The sequence below is a fragment of the Acomys minous genome, assembly GCF_964271855.1.
Source record: "Acomys minous genome assembly, chromosome: 16".
Lineage (NCBI taxonomy): Eukaryota > Metazoa > Chordata > Mammalia > Rodentia > Muridae > Acomys > Acomys minous.
Genome location: NC_140498.1, coordinates 59170324 through 59196921, shown reverse-complemented (window position 1 = coordinate 59196921; position 26598 = coordinate 59170324). Strand labels below are relative to the sequence as shown.

The following is a 26598-nucleotide window of genomic DNA, read 5'->3' as shown; positions in this document are numbered from 1 at the left end:
TAATATCCAATAAAGAAGACTTTCAACCAAAATTAATCAAAAGGGACAAAGAAGGACACTTGATACTCATCAAAGGTAAAGTCAACCAAGATGACATCACAATTCTGAACAGCCATGCTCTCAATACAAGGGCACCCATATTTGTAAAAAACAAAAACAAAAACAACAACAACAAAAACTATTAAGAAAGCTTAAACCACACATCAATCCCCACACATTAATAGTGGGAGATTTCAACATACCACTTGCACCAAAGGATAGGTCATTGAAACAGAAATTAAGCCAAAAAATAATGACATTAACCAACATCATGAATCGAATGGATCTAACATATCTATAGAACTTTTCACCCAAACACAAAGGATTATACCTTCTTCTCAGCACCCCAGGGAACCTTCTCCAAAATTGATCACATGGTGGGTCACAAAGCAAGCCTCAACAGATACAAGAAGATTGAAATAATACCTTGTATCCTATCAGATCACCATAGCCTAAGAAATAACAAGAAGCCTACACACATATGGAAACTAAATAACTCCCTACTTAATGATACATGGGTCAGGGAAGAGATAAAGAAAGAAATTAAAGACCTCCTGAAAGTCAATGAAAATGAAGAAACAACATACCCACATTGAAAGCAGTGCTAAGAGGAAAATTCATAGTACTAAGTGCCTTTATAAAGAAAATAGAAACATCCCACATAAGCAACCACGTGGTAGCTCACACCATCTGTGATGGGATCTGATGCCCTCTTCTGGCATGCAGGGGTATATGCATATAGGACACCCAAACAGTATGAATAAACAAACAAACAAATAAAGGATAGATAGATAGATAGATAGATAGATAGATAGATAGATAGATAGAAAGAAAGAAAGAAAGAAAGAACAATGGTTCTCAACATTCTAGTGCTAACCCTTTAGAACCGTTCTTCATGTTGTGGTGACTTCAACCATAAAATCATTTTGTTGCTACTTCAGAACTATAATTTTGTTACATCTATGAATCATAATATAAATGGCTGATATGTGATCCCCAAAGGGGTAACGACCCACAGGTTGAGAACCGCTGTTTTTAAAAAGCCCTGAGGCTGGAGAGATGGCTCAGCAGGTAAGAGGGTGGGCTGACCATGTTGAGAACCAACCCCTGCGGCTTCCAGATGCCAACAGCAACAGCTCCGGGAGATCCCACACAGCTGTCTCACCTCTGCAGGTGTCTGCACTCACATGCACACCCCACACTTATCACACAGTGTGAGACAATAAAACTAAAATATTCAATGAAAGATGCTGGTCTCAAAGCAGGCGTGGTGGCACACACCTATCATCCCAACACTGGAGCAGAAGGATCAGGAGTGCAAGGTCATCATCATACAAAGCAAGTTCTAAGACAGCCTAAGCCACATGACGCCTTGCTTTCAAAACATGGGACAGCCAAATATTAGGCTGAGTCCTGCAGAGCAGTGGGCGGGAATATTGGAGCAGCCAGAGGGGTCAAAGTCACCACAGGAACTGGACCCATAGAATCAAGTGCCGGGAACTAAAGTGGGCTCACAGAGATCAGGGAGCTGCTATGGTCTCTTGTGCAGGTTATAGCTCTTGTGGGCTCGCTAACTGTGGCAGCAGAGGCTGCCTCTGACTCCTTTCCCTGCCTTCAGGATCAGTTCTTCTTAATGGTTTGCCTCATGCACCTGTGATGTGAGAATATGTGTCTGGGCTTATTGTAGCTTGTTAGTGTGTATTTGGTTGAGGTCTCTGGGAGGGCTGCTCTTTTCTGAGGGGAGATGGAGGGTGTGGATCTGGAGGGAGGGAGTGGAAGGGAAGTGAGGGGAGAGAGACTAAAGGGAGGGGAAGGAGAGGAAACTGCAAATGGGATGCATGCCCTGCCGTAGGCATTGTTCTGAATGTTGAACTATCGCTTGTAAACATGTGCTGATAAAGAATGTTCCCCAATTATCCCTGATTGGGTAATTAATGATGCTGAAGCCTATGACTGGGTAAGAGGGAGGCAGAGAGTCTTAGGTGCACGGGCTTGGGGTTGAGAGAAGGCGAGCACAGCAGAAGAGGTAGCAGGAGAGGAAGCTGGAGAGAAAGGAGTCTCCATGAGCCAAGATGGATAATGAGCACACTGATGTGGCCATGAGGACAGACTGACGGAGCAGAATCTGCTGGGGAGTCATCAAATTGGCATGTGATTGGCTACTATGTGGGTTTTAAAGGGACTAGGATTAGAACAGTCAGTGTCTGGCCAGCATGCTGCCTACAGGTACGCAATACATCATAGTCTCTCTGTGTCAATCATTGGGCTGGTTAAAGAATATTGCTGCTGTAATAATATACAGTATTATTAACTTAGAAAGAAGAAATCATCTTTCTATAAGAGAAGGCTGTTTTGCTTGCTAGCTTCAGGTTGACAGCTAGTTCCAGAAGGCTATCCAGGCTTCTCTCGCAAACGCTTTGGCTTACTGAGTTAGCTCACTTGGTGATGGGCCTGGCTAAGGGAACTACCGTACCTAGAACTAGCTCACCATCTTCACTTCCTTTCCCCAGACCTATACAGGCCTGTCCTTCATGTAGCCTTTACAGGTGGCAGCCCATCTATGGGGTATAGGTGACCAACATGTGCAAAAGCAAGAAGCACACAGAAGTGTCACCCTACATCTTCATCTCTGACAACACTGACCATGAAGTGCTCATGGGTGACCAGCCCATGATCTTTACTCTATCTGCTCCTTTAGAAATAGGTAGCTGCTATGTTTCTGGCCCTTTCTGCGAGAGTGTACATGGTCATCGTTGCCAATGGATGGTGGAAGTATGGCTTCCCAGGACAGTCAGGGCTGTTCCTGAAGCTGAGAGGAGTGAACAGAAGGGCTGACTGCTTGCGTAGGGGCCTATCCAATGCTTAATTTCACGTATTCTCTAATTATATATTCCCGTGGCTGTTTTCTTCTACATATATGATGAAAATCAGTCTGTTAATCACATGCCTCGTCAATCTATACACATAGAATTAGGCTTGTGCCTGACACGTGGAATTAAGACTGCTTTCAATTGATGAGGAGGACTTTGAGCAGAACTCTTAAGGTAGTGAGCTTCAGGCTCTTTGGGCCTAGCACACAATAACATTAAAAAAAAACTAAAACCAGAAAACACAAGTCAGAGGCAAGAAACCCATCTATGCAGAAAAGGACCTAAGGGTCAAGGAGCCTCAATGTAGCCAGTAGTGCAGGCTGTGCCAAGGAGGAAGACCACAGCCCCACGAGGAGAAGTTGCCTGGTGTGGTTTATTTGGCTAGACAGGAACAGCCAATTGTCTGGTTTCTGTGGCAGTTTACCACCAGTATTCACACCTAGTTTCTAGAAAGGCTGTTTCTCTGGTTGACTTGAATGTCGGGACAGTCTTGCTTTGCAACCCAGGCTGGAACTCAGGATCCGTAGGCCTCATGCAGCTGTGATGTGGGAATATGTGTCTGGGCTTCCTGTAGCCTGTCGGGCTATATTTGGTTGATGTCTCTGGGAGGCCTCTGCTCTTTACTGAGGGGAGATGGAGGGGTGGATCTGGGGCAAAGGGAAGTGAGGGGTTAGAGACCAGAGGGCGGGGAAGAGAGGGATACTGCAAATGGGATGTAACATATGAGAGAAGAATAAAAAAGAAAAGAAAAGAAAAAGATGGGAGGTAAGTGCAATTGTTGCCGAATCAATCCTGATCAACTGAGTTTGATCTCTAGGCCCCACTCGGTGGAGGTAAAGCCAAGTGCTACGGGTCATTTGCATATGCATGTCCAGCTTACACACACACACACACACACACACACGCACAGAGGCAGCGGAGGGAGGAAGAGAGAATATGATTTAGGCAGTCACACTGATCTGTGTTGCCTTTTCCCACTTTGCACCTGGACACAGATGTTGGAACAGTTCACTCAGCGTCATTAACATCCACTTCACTCCAAGTAAGATTTACACCCGAAGCCTGAACATCCACCTCCCTCCAAGTAAGATTTACACTTGAACCCTGAAGCAGATTGGAGTGAGCAAGACTCATTCCCTTGGAGGGATGACCCTAACTTTTGCTCCCCTATACACTTTCTTCCAAAGACACACTATGCCCCAGGGGTTCCAAGCACCCAGTTCATAACCAAGAAAACCCCATGTGTAGAACATCCAGGCCTGTCTAGGAACTCACACATGGGCAGGCAGCCAGGCCCTCTTCTACCCATGGGAGTAAGGCTCCTGGGGTTATGGAAGACTGTTTGTGTGGTCAGGGCGACAAGGCTACAGGTGATCTTGCTGAGGGCCATGAGCATAGCCAACAGTCAAGGATACCAGAGCACTAGGCTGCTGTTTGGAAGACTCAAATAAGCCATGAGAAAGTTCAAAGGGTCATAACTAGAATTCAGTGCACTGAAAGTCAGGCCTGGTATCCCAGACCACAAATCTCAGCTCTCTAGAAGCTGAGACAGGAGGATTGGGAGTTTGAGACCAGCCTGGCCTACCTAGGGAGACACAGCCTCAAAAGTAAAAGAAATGGAATCAGAATAGCTAACTTGTTGAACATTGACCCCGCTCTCTTTCAGCATGTCCTAAGTATATTAGCCCATGGTTGGGCAAACTGGCCTAAACACACACACACACACACACACACACACACACACACACACACACACACACACACAAAACCTATTTTATAATAAAGTAAAGAGCCCTGTGATATACCACAGCTCCACAGCTTAAATCTGAGCTTGGCAGACTAGACATATGCCCAGCCATTGCTGCTTCTTTCTTGCCTGTCATAAGGACAGTCTCAGAGCCAAAGTGTCACAGGCCACAGCTAACTTCAACCAGGAGATGTAGCAACATGGGCCTTCTCAGGCTAGCCCCTTTTCCTAAGGATTGGCAGAGGGTCTTAAGCGCCCAGAGAGCTTCATAACCCACTACAGGAAGAAGGAGGAGGAGCCTGGTCAGTCAGTGCCCAGGGAGAAGAGGTCAGATGGTGCCCCTTCTCCAACAAGCACAGGGGTAGGTCACCCTATAAATCTCTCTTTAATAGTTACTCTTCTGGGCCATCTTCCACTTGTGGGACAGTTTGGTAACTCCACGGCGAGTTGAGTGATGAGCTTTACAAGCAATCCTTCCCCTGATCCCAGGAGGAAGAAGGCAGAGTGCCTCTTAAATTGCTGTGGCTAAGTGAAGGTCAGGCAAGCTCTGAAGTCTTGATGTGGGGGGAGCAGAGCCAGAGCCAAAAAAAGAGGGAGGAGCAAGCGGCTGAGTGGCCAGAGCTGGGGTGGTGAGTCCTCCCCCGGGCTGGGTGGGAAGCTGTGGATGGCGAGTCTCTGCACCTCTGCAAAAGGTCTTGCCCTGAACTAGAAACATAGGTCAGGAAGTTCTGTGTCTTGGCTTTTAGGCACACTCTAACCCTAAGGGAGGTGTTTCTGTCAATCAAAACACATTAACCAATCAGAGCCTCCTGGCGGACCTGCCCGCCAGAGGAGGAGTGTTCTTCCGGGTTCCGTGAGGCGGGTTCAGCTCCGTTGCTGAGCAGGCTTGATTGGTTCTGAGTGACGCGCTCTGAGCGTTGCTGCTGCTGCAGAGTGCTGTGAGGAGAGCTCAGGCAAGCTCTGAAGCCCCGACATGGTGAGTGCAGGGGAGGAGCAGGCATCTGAGCAGCGGGGGCTGGTGTGCTGGGTCTTTCCCTGGGGCTCCGTGGTAAACAGCGGCCAGATAGAGCCTCTAGTGAGAAACCTAGTCACTTCCTGGACCCTGCCATAGGCTCTGCCTAACTTTGCTTTGAGGGCTGCAACTTCGCAAAGCATTTGCAGCTGGGGTTTGTGTGTAGAAACATCCTTGGGAGGATTTCAGACTCGGAGTATCTTAGAAAGTTCTGCCCTGAGCATTTAACATTTAGGTGTAAGATCCATTTGGAGTTCATTTTGTGGAGTCAGTAAAAGGCGTCTCCTGTGGTGGGTAGCACTCAATATTAAGCTGTGACGTAGAGTAGAGTTGATGCTGTAAAGGATTTATCATCGCTTAGGACACAGTAAGTGACACCAAGTAGAATTTAGCTGAGGAGGACTGCTCTACAACTCCCCACAGATGAGTAGTGTGCTAACCAGGCCTGTTAGAGATTAGCGTGCTAGGATACACGTTTGCTCACCAGGATTATCCAGAAATTTAGCCACAAACTATGACAAAGGAGACAGCACTGATGCCCATGCAGCTCCTGGGCCCCCGCAAGCCTGCTCCTGCTCCACCTCTCTATGGTCAGTCAGCACTGTGGAAGTTGTCCTCTGCGATGCAGCCCAGCTGTCAGTTTTCAGAGAGCAGCTTCCTCTCCTTAGCATCATCCTGGGCTGTTTAGGGATATCCATGGGGCCTCTTGAGGCAGCAGCTCAGCTGACTGTAACCCAGTGCCACCACTGAAGCCCTGCCTGCCTCCACAGGATGGCCAGGCCAGACTCCATCTCCTCCTGTACCAGGAGTCTTCACTAAGGTCACCCTCACAGGTTCCAGGGAAATGACCAGCGCACCAGGTTTCTACACTAGGTCCCAGATGCACTGCACTGTATCACCTCCCCACCTGATCCTTCCCAGTCCTGTCCCCATTCACCACCAACCCACCCACAGACTCTCTCCTATTTCCCCTCTCCAGAAGTGTCCATGCTGGCCTCTTTAGTCTTCCTCTTTACATGTCCTCTAGGGCTGTGGAGTAGCTCAGTCAGTTAACGAATAGCTGATGTTTATTTCCAAGTGAATGAATACCATATTTGTCTTTCTGGGTCTTGGTTACCTCATATAGGGTATTTTTTTTTTCCTGGTTGCATCCATTTTCCTGTAAATTTCATGGTGTCTTTTAATGTCATTTTTAACAGCTGAGTAATTTGCATGCTGGATTGGCAAAAGCAAGCAAGTGAGCTTCCTGGAGGCAGCCCACTCATATTTGCATGGCTGATGAATAGATGCATGCCTGGTGTAGGCAAAGCCCAGGGATTTGGCCTGTAGCCTGCTTGTTGCTGATAACTTGCCTTTCCGTGCTTGTCATCACTGTGTCCCTCATATAAACCTGCCTATTACTCTTTGTATTTGGGAAATTACCTGCATAATCTTAGGAAGATAATTTTATAATTCCTGATGATGATTTCTGAGTTGATTCAGGTAACTTCTACCCTCTGGCAAATTAGCTAAAAGCTCTGTGAACCATATGAATTACATCAAGAAAAAAACCAAAGTTAAGACAATTAATGATCAAAGAAATGCATTCATTCTAGGTTTAGTCCAAGGGATGAGGCCCATGAAATGCCATGTGAGTATAAAAACACAGAACAAATAGTTCTTCAAGACAAGGCAGACACCTGTTTCTTGGTAAAAACATTGGCATAAAAACTTGCTTTGGACACATAATGTACAACTTTTGCAAGTAAAAAAGAAAAGATAAAACTTCTTCTTTGAACACATAATAAGCATATGAACAAAGCCACTGCTTTGACTGAAACAAAAGGGTCTAGCTAGATACACTTCTAAGGAAAGAAATTAAAACCAATGACTTACAGCACCTCCCTTTTTCTGTAACAATTGTATCTCTTCTTGAATAATTGTTTTTTACATACCTCGTGTATCAGACACCTGCCATGGAGAGATGCATTTAGGGTGTGGAAGAAACCAAACTGAGAGATGCATGAGAAGTGGCAGGGACGGGGCCATGAGCCCTTGGAGACTGAAGCTCCAGGATTTGGCGTTTCCCCTGATGGGTTTCCTGCCATGGTCCAGTGTAACCATTACCTTCTGTTGGGATAGGAAGGGGTGTTGTGGACCGCTGCATGTTGGAAAGATACTCAACTTGTTTCCTGAGTTTACAAGATGTGGCCGTCATGAGATTGACTTGAGTGTCAGAAGAGACTTTGGATGTTTGAACAGTGTTGGGGCTGTTGCGGACTTAGGGTCACTGAAGTTAGACTAACTGCATTTTCTTTTTTCTTTCTTTTTATTTTTTTTTGGTTTTTGAGACAGGGTTTTTCTGTGTAGCCTTGGCTGTCCTGGACTCGCTCTGTAGACCAGGCTGGCCTTGAACTCACAGCGATCCACCTGCCTCTGCCTACCCAGTGCTGGGATTAAAGGCGTGCACCACCACTCCTGGCTACTAACTGCATTTTCATCATGGGATGACCGTGAGCCTATAGAATGTAGTGGGTGGAGTCAGAAAGCTGTCAGATAGGATGATGTCTTTGAGCACTCGTCTCTCCTTTGTGGCTTTCTTTGGGGAGCTTATGGAAGTTATGTAGTTGGAGCCTTTCTAGATTCCTCATTGGGGACGGGATTTGAGTTTCTGTAGACTCAATCCATTTCCTGTTCTTGGTGTCTACTGGGCTGTGGTTGAACCTGATCAGTCAGCTTCCTTCTCATGCTGTCATGCCTTCCCTGTTATAAATCACCATCATTAAACTGCATAAGACACAGCATAAGATAGGGGCTGGAGAGATAGCTTAGAGGTTAAGGGCACCGTCTGCTCTTCTGAAGGTCCCGAGTTCAGTTCCTAGCAACCACATGGTGGCTTACAACCACCTGTAATGAGACCTGGTGCCTTCTTGTGGTGGGGAGGCCCATGTGTGGGCAGAATACTGTATAAATAATAAATAAATCGTAAAAGAAAAAAAGATACAGTAGAAGCCTGTTGGTTGTTCTATTTAATTTTGTCGCTTTTGTTTCTGTTTTTGAAGACAAAGTTTCTCTGTGTACCCTGACTCTCCTGGATGTATGTAGACCAGGCAGGCATTGAACTTAAGAGATCTACCTGACTGTAGCTCCAGAGTGCTGGGAATATTTGTCGGCCATCATGCCTGGCTTTTTTGTTTGTTTGTTTGTTTGCTTGTTGTTATACTATTGAGTGGTGGGTTGGAATGTAGGTTTTTGTACATATCAAGCCTCTGCTGTTGTCTGGAGCTTCACTCACATCTTAAACTTTGAAATTTAGCTGAGGAATATAAGCTACTTCTCAGAATGGCATGCATTCATGACATTAATACTGCCTGAGCCTTCTGAGTTATTGGATTGCAGGTGTATGACATTCTTCCTGCATGTTGTGTTTGTTTTGATTTTTTTTTTTGAGTGAATGAATATGTGTACTTTGCCTATATGCATGAATGTTTCCCTCCTGTGTGCCTGGTCCTTACAGTAGTCAGAAGGTGGCCTCAGAACTCCTGAACTTGGTGTGATGGATAACTGTCAGCCCCTGAAAGGACTGGCAATTGAGCTCAATTATATTCAAGAACAGCAGGAGTTCTTCACTGCTGAGCCGTCTCTTCAGCCCTATGCTGATTATTTATGATGAACATTTATATTGGTAATATTTTCATCTTTCCATTTGTCCCTTTTATACATGCATTCCCTTCTAGTAAGAGCTTATTAATGTCACAGTTTAAACAGGGGCACTTCGGGCTTCCTCAATGTGAATACAGAACTAATATGAATGTATACATTTTTAAAAGAACTTTTACTGAAAACCTCTGAGTTTTTCTGTTGATCTGTTTGCTTATATCACTCATTCTCTATGTCTGTTAATTGGCATTTCTCATGCAAGGCTATATCTTATTCAAAGTGTGCAGAATTGACAGAGATGAACCTCATTATTCAGTTTCCTTCTAAAATAACTTGGTGATTACATTAGAATTTGTATGTCAGGAAATAAGTGGAGGAAGCACCAGAATTATATGAATATATTAACAATGAAGTGTATTGTTGCATTGTTATCAGTATCATGCTTTCTGTTTACACATGTATGGGATATTTTAGGATTCATTGACCTATGAAGATGTGCATGTGAACTTCACTCAGGAAGAGTGGGCTTTGATGGATCCTTCTCAGAAGAGTCTCTACATAGATGTGATGCTGGAGACCTGCAAGAACCTCACTGCTATAGGTACGACTGTGAATTTACTATGTGTTTTAAAATGAGGGCCAAACTGTTTCTTGGTTATTAATGCTCTTCCGCAATTTCAATTGAGAACAAGGAAAACTGAGGTGAATAAATAAGGCATGGTTATAAGGTTCACTGATGATAGTAACTTAAATGTTATATAATTTCCAATAATATAGCATATATTTTCTGGTACTGTATTTTAGGCTTCATTTGGGAAGGCCACAATACTGATGAACATTGTCAAATTTCTAGAAGACATGGAAGGTAATTTTCATGTGCAAGCTGATACAAATATGCCTCTGAAGAAATCTTAATATATCCTGGAAGTTTGTAAGTGTATTGATGATTATTAAATTTGAGAATACCATGTACCTAAATGGGAGGAGTGTGATGTCTGTTAGTCATTCCTCTAAGAAGGGACACAAGGAAGGAATGCCTGGCCATATCCCACCATGTGAGACATAGCCCCATAGAGCTATGCTGTAGAGCTGTAATCTGTTTAGTCTGTACCACTCGGATGTTACAAAAGGTATACACATTGAACGTCTGATGAGTATATATCCAAAGCTTTCTATTAAACAACCAGTCCATGCTAAAGCTGTCGCTGCTTATATATTGGAAGTAATGCTGCTAAGTTTAGTGACGGGGGAGTTTATGAGACTCAAGAATGCTGTTGTGGAGAAACCTTAATCTCTATCGCACATGTGTACGAGGAACAAAAAGACAAAATGTGTGATGCAGTGTGGAAGCCTTTCATGGTATTATTCTTTTAGCAGGTATTGCATATGTCACTGTAGGCTCTGGTCTTTTTAAAACCTGCTTTATTTGGGGCTCTTGAATGACTCCACCTCCCTTCCAACCCACCTACCCTAGATAGGAGACAAAGGAGGATAATGGGGGGAATAGAGGTAGAAGACATTTTTAGATTTAGTTGTTGGAGTAATTCAACACTTCGTCAAAAGATTTTCAACATCGAACACAGCAACCGGAACAAGCAGTCAAGGGAACAACAGCGGACACAACAGCCTCTTTGAAGTCTTTTCCTGACAATGTCTCTCTAGGGGTGTCATGATCAAGAGCAATGAACAGCCAAGTGAAGTAAAGCACTGCAAAAGCCCAAAGCCCAGCCTCTGGTTTCAGCTTCTATTTGCCTCCACTCTAAGTCTGTACCAGGATGTTTATCAGCTGGCAAAGACCATGCCCAAGCTTATCAGCTGGTAAAGACCAGGCAAGGGGCAGCTCCCTTTCTAGCAGGCAAACGTCACACGCCTTCACACAGTCTCTTTTATATCACATACTTGGGGCCAAACAAAGATATGTTTACATCTAGTATAAGTCACAATGGATGCATTAGAAGGTATGTAGGAATCCCAACTGAGTGTAGAATTTCTGAATGCAATACAAGTTTACAATGAATTGGTTTTCCAACTTTGTTGGGAATACATGCAGAAACTCACACTGGAAAATCCCTGAGTACTAGGAATGTGGAAATTCTTCTGTTTGACCTGGTTCACCTTGCAAATGTAAGATGACTCACACTCTAGGACAATTTATGAATGAAATCAGAGTGGTAAAGCTTTGAGCTCTTTCAGATCTCTTCAAATACATGTAAAAGCTGATATAGAAAAGGGATGGTATAAATGTGAGCAGTGTAAAAAATGCTCTTATCATCACAGGTCTCTTCGAAGACGGAAAACCAACCATAATGAAGGGTAATGCTATGAATGTAGACAAAGTAATAAATCCTTAAGATCAGATCCCTCTTTACAATGAGAACAAATTATAAACTTAATTCATACAGATAAAATGTGCCTCAGTGTAATGAATGTGGTAAAGCTTTCACATGTGCCAATTATCTTTGCAGGCATGAAAGAGGTCATACTGGAGAGAAACCCTATGAATGTAACCAGTGTGGGAAAGCCTTTGCATTTCATAGTTATCTTCAAAGACATGAAAAGATTCATACTGGAGAGAAACCCTATGGATGTGATCAGTGTGGTAAATCATATTCAGAACTCTGGAATCTCCAAAAACACAAAAGAAAACATACTGGAGAGAAACCTTATGAGTGTAGCCAATGTGGGAAAGCTTTTGCATGTAATAGTGATCTTCAGAGGCATGGAAAAATTCATACTGGAGTCAAAGCCTATGAATGTGATCTATGTGGAAAAGCATATTCAGAACTCTGGAATCTCCAAAAACATAAAAGAACACACACTGGAGAGAAACCCTATGAATGTAACCAATGTTGTAAAGCCTTTGCATTTCATAGTGACCTTCAAAGGCATGAGAAAATTCATAGTGGAGAGAAACCCTATAGATGTGATCAGTGTGGAAAAGCATATTCAGAACTCTGCAATCTCCAAAAACATAAAATAACACATACTGGAGAGAAACCCTATGAATGTAACCAATGTGGTAAAGCCTTTGCATTTCATAGTGATCTTCAAAGACATGAAAAAATTCATACTGGAGAGAAACCCTATGTATGTGATCAATGTGGTAGAGCCTTTTCACAACACAATAATCTCAGAATACATGAAAGAACACATTCTGGAGAGAAACCCTATACATGTAACCAATGTGATAAAGCCTTTGCATGTAATAGTTACCTTCAAAGACATAAAAAAAGTCATACTGGAGAGAAACCCTATGTGTGTGATCAGTGTGGTAAGGCCTATACAGAACTCAGGAATCTCCGAAAACATAAAAGAACACATGTTACAGAGAAGCCCTATGAATGTAACCAATGTGGGAAAGCCTTTGCATTTCATAGCGATTTTCAAAGGCATGAAAAAAATCATAGTGGAGAAAAACCCTATGGATGTGATCAGTGTGGAAAAGCCTATACTGAACTTAAGAGTCTCCAAATACATAAGAGAACACATACCCGAGAGAAACCCTATAAATGTAATCACTGTGGTAAAATGTTTGCATTTCACTGTGATCTTCAAAGGCATGAGAAAATTCATACTGGAGAGAAACCCTATGGATGTGATCAGTGTGCAAAAGCATATTCAGAACTCTGGAAGCTCCAAAAACATAAAATAACACATACTGGAAAGAAACCCTATGAATGTAATCAATGTAGCAAAGGCTTTGCATGTAATAGTGATCTTCAAAGGCATAAAAAAATTCATACTGGAGAGAAACCCTATATATGTGATCAGTGTGGTAAAGCCTTTACACAACTCTGCAATCTCCAAAAACACCAAAGAACACATACTGTAGAGAAACTCAATGGATGTAACCAATTTGGTAAAGCCTCTGCACAACACAGTCAGCTTAAAAAGCATAAAAGGAATCACACTGGAGAGAAACCCTGTGAATGTATTTAATGTGGTGAAACCTTTGCACACTTCTATAGTCTTCATCATCACAAAGGACTTCATACTGGAGAGAAACCCTACGAATGGAAGCAATGTGGTAAAGCCTTGCCCATCACAGACATCTCTGAATGCAGCAAAGAGCACATCTCTGAGATAAATTTTAAATGCCCTCCATGCGTTAAAGCCTTTGTGTTACGGGGTCTTCTTAGATCCAAACCCAACTCCAGGCACATGCAGATGACAAGGATTTAGTGTAATCAAGTCACTACTCATCTATCAGGAATGCAGAGCTGACTTGAGAGCACAACTGTAAGCCCCCCTGCCATGCTTGCCCGCCCTTAGCCAAAGAATGGAGGAAGAAAATATGGTCCATTTACACAGTGGAATACTCCTCAGCCATTACAAACAAGGACACCATGAACCCGGGAGACAAATGGATGGAACTAAAAGTATCCTGAGTGAGGTGACCAGACCCAGAAAGACACACATGGTATGTACTCACTTATAAGTGGATATTAGCCATAAAGTCTAGGATAACCATGCTCCAATCTACTACCCAAAGAAGCTATATGACAAGGAAGGTCCAAGTGAGGATGCTTGCATCTCACTCAGAAGGGTGGATGAAGTAAGTAGACATCTGAAGTGGATGGAGGGAGAGACCTGGGTGGGAGGGGGTAGTCGGGTGGGGCAGGGTCAGGGGAAGAACTGGGACAGAGAACAGAAATCAGTGGAGGGTGGCGGTTTGGCTGCCTGGGTCCATCTTTGAACATCTAGAGGAGAGTCTTGGGACGGGAGCCAGAATTCAGAGTTTGCTTTATCTCTTAGGTCGCCTGCCAAGCTGATGGCTCAGGCAACTGGTCCCAACAGATAATTGAAGGAACTAGAAAGAGGGGAGGGAGCCAAGGCTTCCTTCTCTCAGGGCTGCCTATGCTACTGTTAATGAGAAGAACTTAAACTGACCACTTTTTTCCTGCAGCTAGGTCTGTGGAAATAGCTCCTAGGCAAAACCTGCAGCCTAGTATAAAGGGGAAAAACTCTTTGATCTGGAGAGTATCTCCTGTGCAGGAGCAGACCTCTGCTGAGAGATCTGCAGGCTAAAGTAAACTTTGGCTTGCTTATCTTAGAAGGCTGGTGGTAAAGGCTTGAGTTTACTAACTTATTTGTGAATCTGCAGGGGAATAAGAAATAAGAGATAGAAAATAGACCATTCACACACACACCAGCACTCGAGAGCGAAAACGGATGAGGCGAATGGCCCCAACAGATTCTATCATCCTGGTTTCCTTTGTTATACCCTGCACAAAAGCTCTCCATGTCAGAGAAAGACTTACCTCATAGTCAAAAAGATTTATCACTGAGACAGATAAAACTGTTACAATGGGATGGATTTTAGTGATTATGTATTTTAGTACTAACCTGCAGGCATAACGTTAATGTGTGATTCAAACACTGATTTCTGTACCCCCCCCAACCCATATCTGGTTGCAGTCCTTTATTCTGAGAATCTCCTGTCTCATTGTTGTGTAAACTCTCCTCCCCAGTTGTCCCCTGATATGCCAATAAAGCAGTTTATAGCCAATTGCAGAACAACAGGAGAGAAAGGGGCGGGACTTCCTTCCAGCCATAGGAGGAGGAGTTAACGGGAGAAATAGGGGGATCAGCCAGGGTATTCAGCCATGGGCGGGGGGGGGGGGGGTCCAGGAAACATCAGAAGGAACTGGAGCGGGAACTCTACAAAGTATCTCTGGGACACACAGGGAGAATGCCAAATTAGAGGGTTAAGAATAGAGTAATAACTGCTCAGTTATTGTGTTGTGAAACATGTTATTAAACAATTAAAAAGAGTCTCAACTATTTGATAACTGGATCAAAAGAGAAAAAAACACAGTTTTTTTTTTTTTAAACAATAATATTTTGGTGTACCAAGATGTCCCAAACTACATAGGAAATGAAACTATGGGGCAGTTTCTTACTTCTGTTCATCAGGAGAGTAACTGCAGCTCAAAGGCAGCTTCCTGATTACACAGACCCCATGCAAGGCCTCCAACAGGCTGCAGAGAAAAAAAAAATTGATTCTGCAGAGGGGCAGTTCTTTTAGGAAGTTCTTGCTGAGAAAAAAAATGTCTCTTTAGGACAAGCAAGCTTCTCAAAGCCCAAATTTCCTAGCTAAGGAAGGACACTAAATCCTTTGGGAAGGGGCTCTGGAGCAAACACTTATGGCCCCAATACGTTCTCTGAGTGAGTGAGGAGTCAGGATCTCTTGTAAGTAGAAAAACAAAAAAGCCTTTCCCTTGAAGCAAGAGCAGAGACAGGCTGAGAAGACTTGGGCATCTGAACTGGTAAAGTCTCCATGAGAAGGTGGGTCTAAGAAAGTAAAGTCCTTAGGAAGAAGTTTTGAGATTAAAGAAATGATTAATTTTTGTTGAAAATCGAGGATGACGCAGTGACACAGTGCTTCTGGATTCAATTTCAGTTTCTCTTAGCATACAAATAATTTTTTCAGTGACAAGGTTTCATTTTTCTCCTTTTTGGGAGAGATGAGAATAAGACAGATTGGAAAAAGAAGAGACTGAGTCATTAGATGCTAAATTAAAGGACATAGAACAAAGCTTGGAAGGATCTTTGAATCAAAATAGGGAACCTTTAAAGAAATCCAATCTGGAACTTACAAAACAACAAAAGAGGTAGTTAGAGATTAGGATATTCACAATGGCTTGAAGAAATTGCAGGATGGCAGCCCACTGAGATAACTGTGTAGAAAGACTTTGGGTATAGGCCAACCTGGTCAGCCTAGACCTTGAATGTGTATTGTCTAGGTTCAATTATAAATGAAAGTCTATAAGCAGGCCGGGCATGGTGGTGTACCCCTTTGATCCCAGCACTCAGTAGGCAGAGGCAAGTGGATTGCTGTGAGGTCTAGGCCAGCCTGGTCTACAAAGAATCCAGGACAGCCAAGGCTACACAGAGAAACCCAGTCTTGAAAAGCCAAAAAAGGAAGGAAGGAAGGAAGGAAGGAAGGAAGGAAGGAAGGAAAGAAGACAGTCTATATGTTGAAATAGAAGTGCAAATCGGTGTTGCCCTGGATCAAGGTTATACAGTGGCTTGTGTGCTCCATTTTTACAGAATTTGGAGAACTAACATATATACACCATGCCATAAGTTAAAATTCACAATTAGAATGGACTTTTGCCATAATTCTGGAGCACATGATTCTAAAGTTACACATTTGTTAGAGATGGTGACTGTCTTGGAGATGCCGCTGCAAATTGGGGCTGATGGTGCTTCAGCAAGCATATGCACTGTAATACAACAGTTATTTAGATGTTATGACATGAAACCTGTAACATATAATGTTTAACTGTATAAGTCAAACAATTATGAAAAGATCTAACAATACTTTTTAAAAGGTGATCATAAGACAGAAGGGAAATATAATATCTTCCCAAAATAGATTGAATAATGATTCATTGTTTTTTAATTTTTTTAAATGAGACAAGTGGCATACCTGCCAAGATGCACCGGACTTTAGAAAAACTACTGAATTAGATGAGCATATAAAGGTGATAATTCCAAAATGGAAGACAGGAAATGTGTTGCCTTGGGGAGGAGAATATGCTCTTGTCTCAAGAGGAAACAAAGGCTAGCTATTCCTTCCAAACCAATGAAGATCAGATTTGACAGGGGGAGACCTCCCAATGATCTTGGCTGAAGACAGAATGAAAGAAATCAAGAAGACCAAACAAGACAGGCAACATAATTTGCTGATCCTGCCACATGGGAACAGCTGTGAGACTGACTGTGATATGAACATGTCTCTAGCCAGAACTTCAGCTTTACATGGCCAATAAGTCATTGGCTACAAATTCCTCGGGACTTGTCATGCCATTTTTTTAAATGGCATAGATGAAATTTTATTTTACAGAGAGCCATCGTTAATTGAACCGTGCTCAGTGCACAACCCATACATATATTAATACACAAATGTATAATACCTTTGAAAGTTTAATATTTTGCAGAGCAAGAGGACCAGGCACCCCAAAAGACAAGACAAGTAGCCCAGTTGATTCATCCTCACAGACAACCTCAATAACTGTCTCCTCAAAAAGCTCCATCTGGGACAATTTGGAGACAACTATCTAGATAGTCCAGCATCACAAACTGGTGCAGTCAGGACTTCAGTTAAGCGCTAAACTTTCTCAGGATACAGAGATTTGACAGCTAAACTTATAGCTGACTTTATTAAGACTGGACTCTATCCCAATTTTTTGCTCCCTCACACCCCGCCCCCTGTGAAAAAAATGCATTCCCAAATCAGCAAGAAGTAATTTAAGAAAACTATTCCCAAGAGGGTTTGGATTGGTTTTGGTCATTCCATGGTTGAGAGATGTTTGGTGTTTTAAAAGGGTTGGCTATAGGAATAAGCCAAGGTAGATTACTGAATCTACTTTTAGACCAAAGAACATTAATGAGCCAAAAATATTATAATGATAAAGATATTTGTTTATTAATATAGTTTAAGATTATATATGGTTACAGTATGCTAAAGTATTGTCCGTATATAATTCTTAAAACTGCAGTTTTAAACTCTAGTCCTTTTGAAAGCTGCTATTTCCATCTGCTTAGGGTAATTAAGAAATGCAAATTAGCAGTCAAACTCATGGTCATGTTGGATACTAGTTTAGTTTATTACAAAAAATATGTCTCCTAGTTTGACAGACAAAAAATAATTAGAAACAAGCAATTCAGATAAGATAGATAGATAGATGATAGATAGTCTTCAAAAATCTCAGAGACCTACAGAATATGACATTTAAAGATTGTATGAACTGAAGGCTTTTTTTTTTTTTTTGACAATGAGACAGGTCTGTTCCTGGCAGCATCCCATTCTACTTCAAAGGCTTCAAATGTGGTAAGCTAGCTGCCCGTGTGAGAATGCTCTTGTGTCTATTACAGACAGAATACTGTCCCAAACTGGACAAACTAGATAGAGGAGAATCAACTGCTTAGCTTTGCAAGGACAAGGTAAGCAAGTCCTTTATAGTTTCTGCTTCACAGAAAGTTCTGTCAAATATTCTGAGCTAGAAGGCTGAAAATGATGCTCGAAGGTTATGGAAGAATTTTGGGTAACTGTCTAGGAAGCTACGTATTTCTGTCATTTCTATACTTTTGGGAGCTGCTTGCCTGCATGTCCTGCACATTTGGGTAAAATTTATTACTTCTTAAGTCTCTGATAGGGATAAAGATTATATAATTACAGTCTCACAGCTAAACTAATTGTTAGGATGCTAGAATTTGATAGATAATAGACTACTTTATCCAAGGTTATGAAATATACAAATGTAAATCTTACCTAATAATTTTCATAATTGTTATTATTACATATATTTTGTTCTTGTGAGATAAAGCACCTTTTACTAGACTAAACCAGGGAGATATAGGCATAAGATTATTTTGTTTAACTATTGTATATTTATAAAAACATGCTACTGGAGTTCATTTCTGTCTATAAAACTGCACATTCAGGGGCTGGTGAGATGACTCAGCAGTTAAGAGTACTGTCTGCTTTTCTGAAGGCCCTGGGTTCAATTCCCAGTACCCACATGGGAGCTCACAACTCTCTGTAACTCCAGGTCCAGGGATTCTGACACCTTCAGACCAATGCACATAGAATGAAATTAAATAAACTATTTTTTAAAAATCTGCAAATACCAGAGGTCTGCATGGTGATATCTGGCAGTGTGGGTGGCCATGGGACACATCTTTGGATCTGAACTATTCACAACTTTGATTATGTCTCTCAGAGTGAAGCTAACCTGTCAGTAAAAACAGATTCAGGTCAGTCACTCATCCTCTGTCAAAAGAAAGCATGGGGCCAATGAGATGGCTCAGAGGGTAAAGGCATTTGCTGCCAAATCTGATGCCCTGAGTTTGATACCCAAGGCCTACAGTGTGGAGAAAACTGACTCTCCCAATTTGCCCTGCCATCTGTGTGTACGCATGGCTACACACACTTGCGCACAGCAAATAAATGCCATGAATAACTTACAGTCGTAGTAAGGCAAGTATAAACATCACATGATCAGTCATTCGCCTGACTTGAACATCTGTCCATGGGGCACCCGCCTCTATAACAAGGATGCTTGCTGGCCCATAGGGCAATAAGGCAAAACATGACACTCTCCATGCTGAGGTCTGGGGGTGATTCTGGTGCCCACAGGAATCATTTTATTATTTTTTAAAGTATGTGCAGTAGGTATGTGCACACATGTGCATGCACTTGATAACAGGTGGCATCAGAGACTAGAGGTGTCTGAGCTCCTCCAAGCTAGAATTCCTGGTGCTTGAAAGATGCTTGACATGGGTGCTGGAAACCCAATTTGAATCCTTGGTAAACTCATCGTGTGCCTTTAATTTTTGTGCTCAGCACCTTAAAAAAAAAAAAAAGGTATTTGTGGAGCCAGGCGTGGTGGTGCACGCCTTTAATCCCAGCACTCGGGTGGCAGAGGCAGGCGGATCGCTGTGAGTTCGAGGCCAGCCTGGTCTACAAAGCGAGTCCAGGACAGTCAAGGCTACACAGAGAAACTCTGTCTTAAAAAACAAAAAACAAAAAACAAAAAAAAAAGGGGGATTTGTGTCCAAATAGAGTTTTATTAGTTTGTCTGGTGGGGGCCACAGTTGCTGTGTGTGTGTTACCATGGAGACCAGAACAGGGCATTGACTCCGTCCGGATCTGGAGTTACCGATGGTTATAAATCACCTGGGTCCTCTGAGTGAGCAGCCAGTGCTCCTAACCACTGAGCCACCTCTTCAGCTGCATCTTTTTTTATCACATGCAATAAGAAGATGACAGTGAAGGACTAGGCTGTAACACGGTGACTGCATGCTTGTGCAGGGTACAGAAGGCCCAGGGTTCAACAATGTAGGGAAAGACAAAAAGAAAGAAAGAAAAGAACAGAAGGAGGAGGTCCCCCTCAGTCACAGCATAGGGGAGGGGAGTAAGGGGGAAATGGGAGGAAGGGAGGAATGGGAGGATACAAGGGATGGGATAACCATTGAGATGTAATATGAATAAATTAATAAAATTTTTTTTAAAAAGAGAAGAAAAGAAAATGTGAGAAAAGGGGGAAATAGATGCATGGAAACAGGGAAAGAGTAAGAAAATGGCAAAGGAAGAGAAAAAGAGGAGATGGAAAAGAGGAGGAAGGGAAACTGGGAAGACAGTCAAGGAGGAGTCAGGGAAAGGCAAATAAGATTGTCCAGCACTTCCATCTTTCATAAATGTAAAGAAAAAACCAACAGGAACCAAGCACACAGGAAAATGAAATCAACGAGCAGCAGGTATAGAGAATTAGAAATGTAGAGGGGTCAAGTCACAAGCCTTGGGAAATCGACTGGGTCCTTTCCAGCCTGGAATTCCTTTCCCTTCTTTGTTACCTAGGCCATGGCCTATAATTGTAATTGACTTAAAAGATTGTTTTTTTCACAATACCCTTGCATGAGCAGGATAGGGAAAGGTTTGCTTTCTCAGTAACTGCTCTGAACAATAATTGTCCAATGAAGAGATACCATTCGAAGGTACTTCCACAGGGAATGTTAAATAGTCCATCTATATGCCAAAATTTTGTATGACAATCATTAAATAATGTAAGCAAGTTCCTCAATCTATCCATTATCATTAAATGGATGATACTTTGTTGGGTGATTCAGACACAGATACATTAGAAAAAGTATTTAAGGAATCACATACAATTCTGCCATGCTGAGGGTTACAGATTGCTCCCAAAAAAAATATAAAGAGAAGATACAACTAGCTTCTTACGTTATAGAATAAATCAACAAAAAATTAGACCACAAAAAGTACATATTTGTAGAGACCAGTTGCAAACTCTTACTGATTTTAAAAAATTAATGGGTGATATTAACTGGCTGAGGCCTACAAATGGATTAAGTACTTATGAGTTAAGCAATTTGTTTTGTTGTTTTGGTTTTTTTTTTTCAAGACAGGGTTTCTCTGTGTAGCCTTGGCTGTCCTGGACTTGCTTTGTAGACCAGGTTGGCCTCGAACTCACAGAGATCCACCTGCCTCTACCTCCCCAGTGCTGAGATTAAAGGCGTGCGCCACCACTGCCCGGTGAGTTAAGTAATTTGTTTCAAACATTACAAATAGATTCAGATTTAAACAGTCCAAGATGCCTAACAGCTGAAGTAGAAAGAGTTAATTCTGGTAGAACACTGCAAGATGCATATGTATTTTGAGTTGATCCTAAACTTGATTGTATTTTGGTCATTTTGTCAATTCATTGTCCTACTGGGCTCTTTATACAAAAGAAAGATAATATTATGGAATGGCTTTCCTTAACACGAAAACAAAATTAAAAAATTGAAGATGTACATAAAAAAGGTTTCTGGCTGGGCGTAGTGGCGCATACCTTTAGTCTCTTGTATATGTTTTCTATTTAGATATACTGAGATAGATAAATAGATAGATATGATTAGGTACTATATAATGGTAAATAGATGATCTTCAAACACTTCAGAGATCTATAGACTATGGCATTTAATAATAAAGGGCTTTTCTGGCAGGGAGACACATCTGTTCCCGGCAGAATCTCCAATCTACTTCAGTGAAGATGGTGGGCATCAAAGAAACAAATGTGGCGAGATACCCACTGGACAAAAACAGTTGTTAGCTGGACTTCCCTTAGCAGGCTGACTGTCCAAACTGTGAATAAGCAGGACTCTGGGAAATTGACTACCCAACTTTGCAGAGACTAGGTAGGCCACTCCTTCAAAATCCCTGCTTCACAGAAAAATCTACCAGATATTCTGGGTGAGAGGGCAAAGGACACAGAGAAACCTTTGCTGTGACTGTTCAGGAAGTCAACTGTCTCTGTCGTGTGTATGCTTTTAGAAGCTGCTTGCCTCTACTTCCTACATATTAGATAATATTTCCTTCTCAAGTCTCTGATGGAGACTAGATGGTCATAGTCCTACTGTAGTTAAGCACGGGACTGCTGATGACAGAATGACCATGCACTATGATCAAGCCTGATACTGAGAAACTGGCTGCCCAGCCTTGCAGAGAGCAGGTGGGCCAGTCCTTCAGGATTCCTGCTTCAGAGCAGTCTGTGAGATGCTTTAAGCTGGCTGGCTAAAGGCGGGATGCACCTGTGATGGAGAGAAACTTGTGACTGTCCAGACAGTCAGCTCTCTCTGTCCTGTCAATACTTTTGGAAGTTGCTTGCCCGCACTTCCTTCGTATTAGATAGTTTTTCATTCTGAGGTCTCTGATGAGGTTAAAGACTAGATAGCCACAGTATTAAAATAAGTTTAGTTAAAAGAATTAGTAGCATAGGATAGTGGAATAATTTCTTCAAAATAGTTAACTACAAATGGACCGGTCCTTGCAAATGTTGACTTAATGGATAATCCTTATTTTGTTCTATATAACGTATTTTATTAAATAGAAAGGAGGAGATGAAGGAGAGATAAACCTGTTTTCGTTACGATCTCCAGTGTGGGATCGGAAAGGTCTTGTGAGCAAAAAGGTGAGGTTAATCCACTACAAGACCAACCACCTTGTGTGGGAGTTTGATTGTTGCCAGCTGAAAAGATCCTGTGAACAGACTCTGGGAGGAGATACATAAATGAGCCCAGAACTGGAGGCCGGGCTGTTTGGAGACTTCAGATAGTTTTGGCTGTTCATTACTGCACTTCAAGACGCTCCTAGAGAGAACCGCTGAGGGAAGGCTTCGGGGCTCCAGCTCCTGCTGAGGTTCGTGGTTCTGGTTACTCCAGGTTCCAGCAGAAGAAATTGTGCTGAGTACGCCAGGAGAATGGTTCCTCGGAACTGATACCATTATGGTTTTGTTGTTGTGTTCCTTAATCCTCTTCTCATACTGTCTCAGTTAGTCAGGTTATAAGTGACGTATGCTAGGTTAACCTGACTAGATTCTACCAATATGAGGCTGTTGGTGGGGCTCAGGGGTAGTGTGATTACCTAGAATCCTCCAGTGAGGGCTTGGAGTGTGGCTCAGCTTTACAGTGCTTGCCCAGTGTGTCCAAGGCCCTGAGTGAGTTCCAACCCCAGAAAAACAAAGCTCAAATCTGTGTCAGAGAACTACCTCCCCAGTACTGGGATCAGAGGCATATGCCATCATACCTCAAATAATCAAGTGTGATCTAAGCAGATGTCTTCCTGTGTGTATGTGTGTTTAGCATCAGGTGGCATTACACCTGGAAACAACCTCCCCCTCAATTGTATACATAATAAATAAATGAATTTAAAAAAAAAAAAGAACGCTGACTATTCTTCTAGAGGACCTGGGTTCGAGTCTCCGTGCCCACATTGTAGCTCACAGCTAAGTATAGCCCCAGTGTATGGCCCTGACAGTCTCACTCTGTAGTCCAGGCTGGCTGAATACTCCCCTCCCATCTGTGGACCCAGCTGCTTCTGGCCCGCTCCCCCACCATCATAGACTGAAACCCTACACAAAATTAACCTTTTCTCCCTTAAGTTGTTTCTGCCAAAGTTGTATCTTGTGTCACACTGACAAGAAGTACCATAATCATTATCTGGGATAAGATATAATTAGAATCTCATAAATCATGCATGTAACACAGATGGGTGCTATATGTGCAACTAGGACTACAAGTGTTCCAGGTGAATCCAATATTTTTAAAACAAAGATTTATTCTTATTTTTTATGTATGTGTTTGTGTGAGTGCCACATAGCATGCAGTGCCAGCAGAGGCCAAAAGTGGAGCCACAGGTAGACAGAGGCAATAGCCAGTCATCCTGGGAACTGAACCTCTGTCCTCTGAAAGAGGGGCAGGGACTCTTAAACACCTAGCCGCCTCTCCAGCCCCTAATCTCTTCTGGGAAACGTCAGTCTCAATAAAGAGGTTGGCAGTGGTGGTGCATACTTTTAATCACTGCACTTGTAAGGCAGAAACAAATGGATCTCTGTGAATTCTGTCCCAAGTTCCAAACTAACCAGGTATCCATAATGAGATTCTGTCTCAAAAAAAAAAAAAAATCAGATTATGTACTAAATGGCTCTTATTTTGCGGGTGCTGTTTTGTTGTGTCGGCTTGTCTAGATTTAGAACCACCTCGCAGATACATATTTTGAGCGTTTCTGGGTGAAGCAGCCACATCCCACAGCCGGGGGTCTGAGCACAAGGCTTCACCTGTTTGCTTCCTTTCCAACTGTGCCTGTCAGCAGTAGCCTCCAGCAACAAGGTACTGTTTCCCTTCCAACCACAAGCCAAAGTAAACCTTTTTTTCCTTAAGTGTTTTTTTTTTTCATGGAATTTGTCACAACAAAGATAAAGCAACAACAACAACAACAACAATATAACAATGAAAAAAATTTTTTAATATTTTATTTAATTTTAATTTATGTGCATTGGTGTGTGGGTGTCAAGTTTTGGAGTTATAGACAGTTGTGAGCTGCCATGTGGGTGCTGGGAATTGAACCCGGGTCCTTTGGAAGAGCAGGCAATGCTCTTAACCGCTGAGCCATTTCTCCAGCCCCTAACAATGAAAAATTTTTAATTTAAAAAAAAGATAAAGTAACAAACAAGCATAGGTGCAAACTTCTTTTCATTTCCCGTAGACACTATGTTATTTTCTATCCAGACTCTACTTCTTCAAAGAATAAACTGTTCTTTGTAGAGAATTGGAGTCTGAGTAAAACACAGCTGTGTTTTTCCTTGTTTGTTTGTTTTTGGCTCTGGATACCAACTGTATAAACTCAGGGAACGGCTCACTTAACCTATGGACACATAGGAACTCTTGTTTTTCATGAATGCTCTTCTTTCCCGGTCAACTTGTTTCTAAAGAAGGAGATTTAATTTACAGTCATCTTCCCACTCCATCTCCTTGTTCCCCGTCATAGACCCTGTAGCCATGGAACAGATTAAAAACACAAGGGCCGCCAGGTGGTGGTGGTGGTGGCGGCACACGCCTTTAATCCCAGCACTCGGGAGGCAGAGGCAGGCGGATCGCTGTGAGTTCGAGGCCAGCCTGGGCTACAAAGTGAGTCCAGGACAGCCAAGGCTACACAAAGAAACCCTGTCTCAAAACAACAACAACAACAACAATACCCCACAAACAAACCCACAAGGGCTGTAGGTCATGGTGACTCTGTGAAGAACTGCACTATTTAACTGTAAAAAATACAACATAGGTGTGAAGTCAGGAGTTTGGCAAGTTCATCTCTGTAGGCAGGACCTGACAATCAAGGACTTTTGAACTAGGAGTCCCTGAAGTTCCTTCGTATAAGCTTGAGCTTGCTTAACTAGAACGTGGCACGAAAGGTTCAAATGTTATAGATTCCAAAGCAAGACTATCCTCGGGGCGACCTGGGCCTTCCAGTAGCCATTTGCTAGCCGCTGCTTCCCTTTTTGAATCTTCATTTTTTTGAGACAAGATCTCATGGAGTCTAGGCTGGGGTTTGACCTACCTGCCTTGATCTCTGAAGTGCACGAGACTGCAGGCATGTGACGTCACCTTGGGTTCCCAAAAGGCTGAGGATCTAACCAATGTTTTTTGTGCAGGCTAGGTAAGCACTCTTGTCAGCTGAGCTACGTCCCCAGCCACCATCTTCGTTTATTACACTTAACAGTCCCAAGCTTATGGTGTAAAACCGTTTGCAGTGTGTCACTATGCTCAGCAGGCTTCCAGCCTCCACCAGCCCTGAAGCTGAGAGTACCCTAACATTTGACACCTGAGGAAGAAGTTGACTCTTCTTGCTACAGCCTCCCTACCCAATGTCATCCTGCTAAATGCACATAGCACATGGTTTTCTCCTGTCCTGCAACTACAAAAGGTTCACAAAAGGCCAGCGAGATGGCTCGGTGGGTAAAACACTTGCTGAGCAAGCCTGGCCCCATGAGTTGGAACTACAGAATCCATGTGAACGTGAGGGCAAAGCACTGACTCCACAGAGCCTGTCCCCTCACCTCCGTGTGAGTGCTACACGTCCTAGGGACACACTAATAATGATCCTAAAAGCCATAATGCAGCTGGTTTCAAGGTGGAACATAAGGCATCTGAGCATTGCTAGGCAACGCTCTCTTAGATTGGGCTCAGAATAAACTATTCCTTTATCGTGTTTAAGGCAGCGCTTACTGTCCACTGGGACAAATACATACACCACCGTAAGGGAACGAGGCAAGGGCTGGGTTGCCCAACAGAGCAGAACACGGGTACTGGTTGCCTCATAATTTCTATCCGGGGCAGGGGCAGCAGTATGACTGGATGTGGGGTTTGGGGACATTCTTAGAAGTTGCATCTACACAGCAAACACTCTTTTCAGATTTCCACTGCCCCGTCTTGTGCCATCATTTTGAGTA

At 42.8% G+C, this 26598-nt stretch overlaps 1 protein-coding gene across 8 annotated transcripts in view; it reads left to right on the top strand.

Moving 5' to 3' along the window:
- LOC311585997 (uncharacterized protein) overlaps window positions 1-23610 on the top strand; it is a 139895-nt gene extending 116285 nt beyond the window's left edge. Inside the window, exons 3-8 of one of the 8 annotated variants that reach the window (XR_014775426.1) lie at window positions 9782-9908; window positions 10112-10172; window positions 11773-13727; window positions 18100-18259; window positions 21821-22012; window positions 22705-23609. The gene's annotated coding sequence lies outside the window, so the exon portion shown is untranslated. The other 7 variants (XR_014775428.1, XR_014775423.1, XR_014775424.1 and 4 more) reach the window with 7 other exon arrangements.
- The last annotated feature ends 2988 nt before the right edge of the window (window positions 23611-26598 follow it).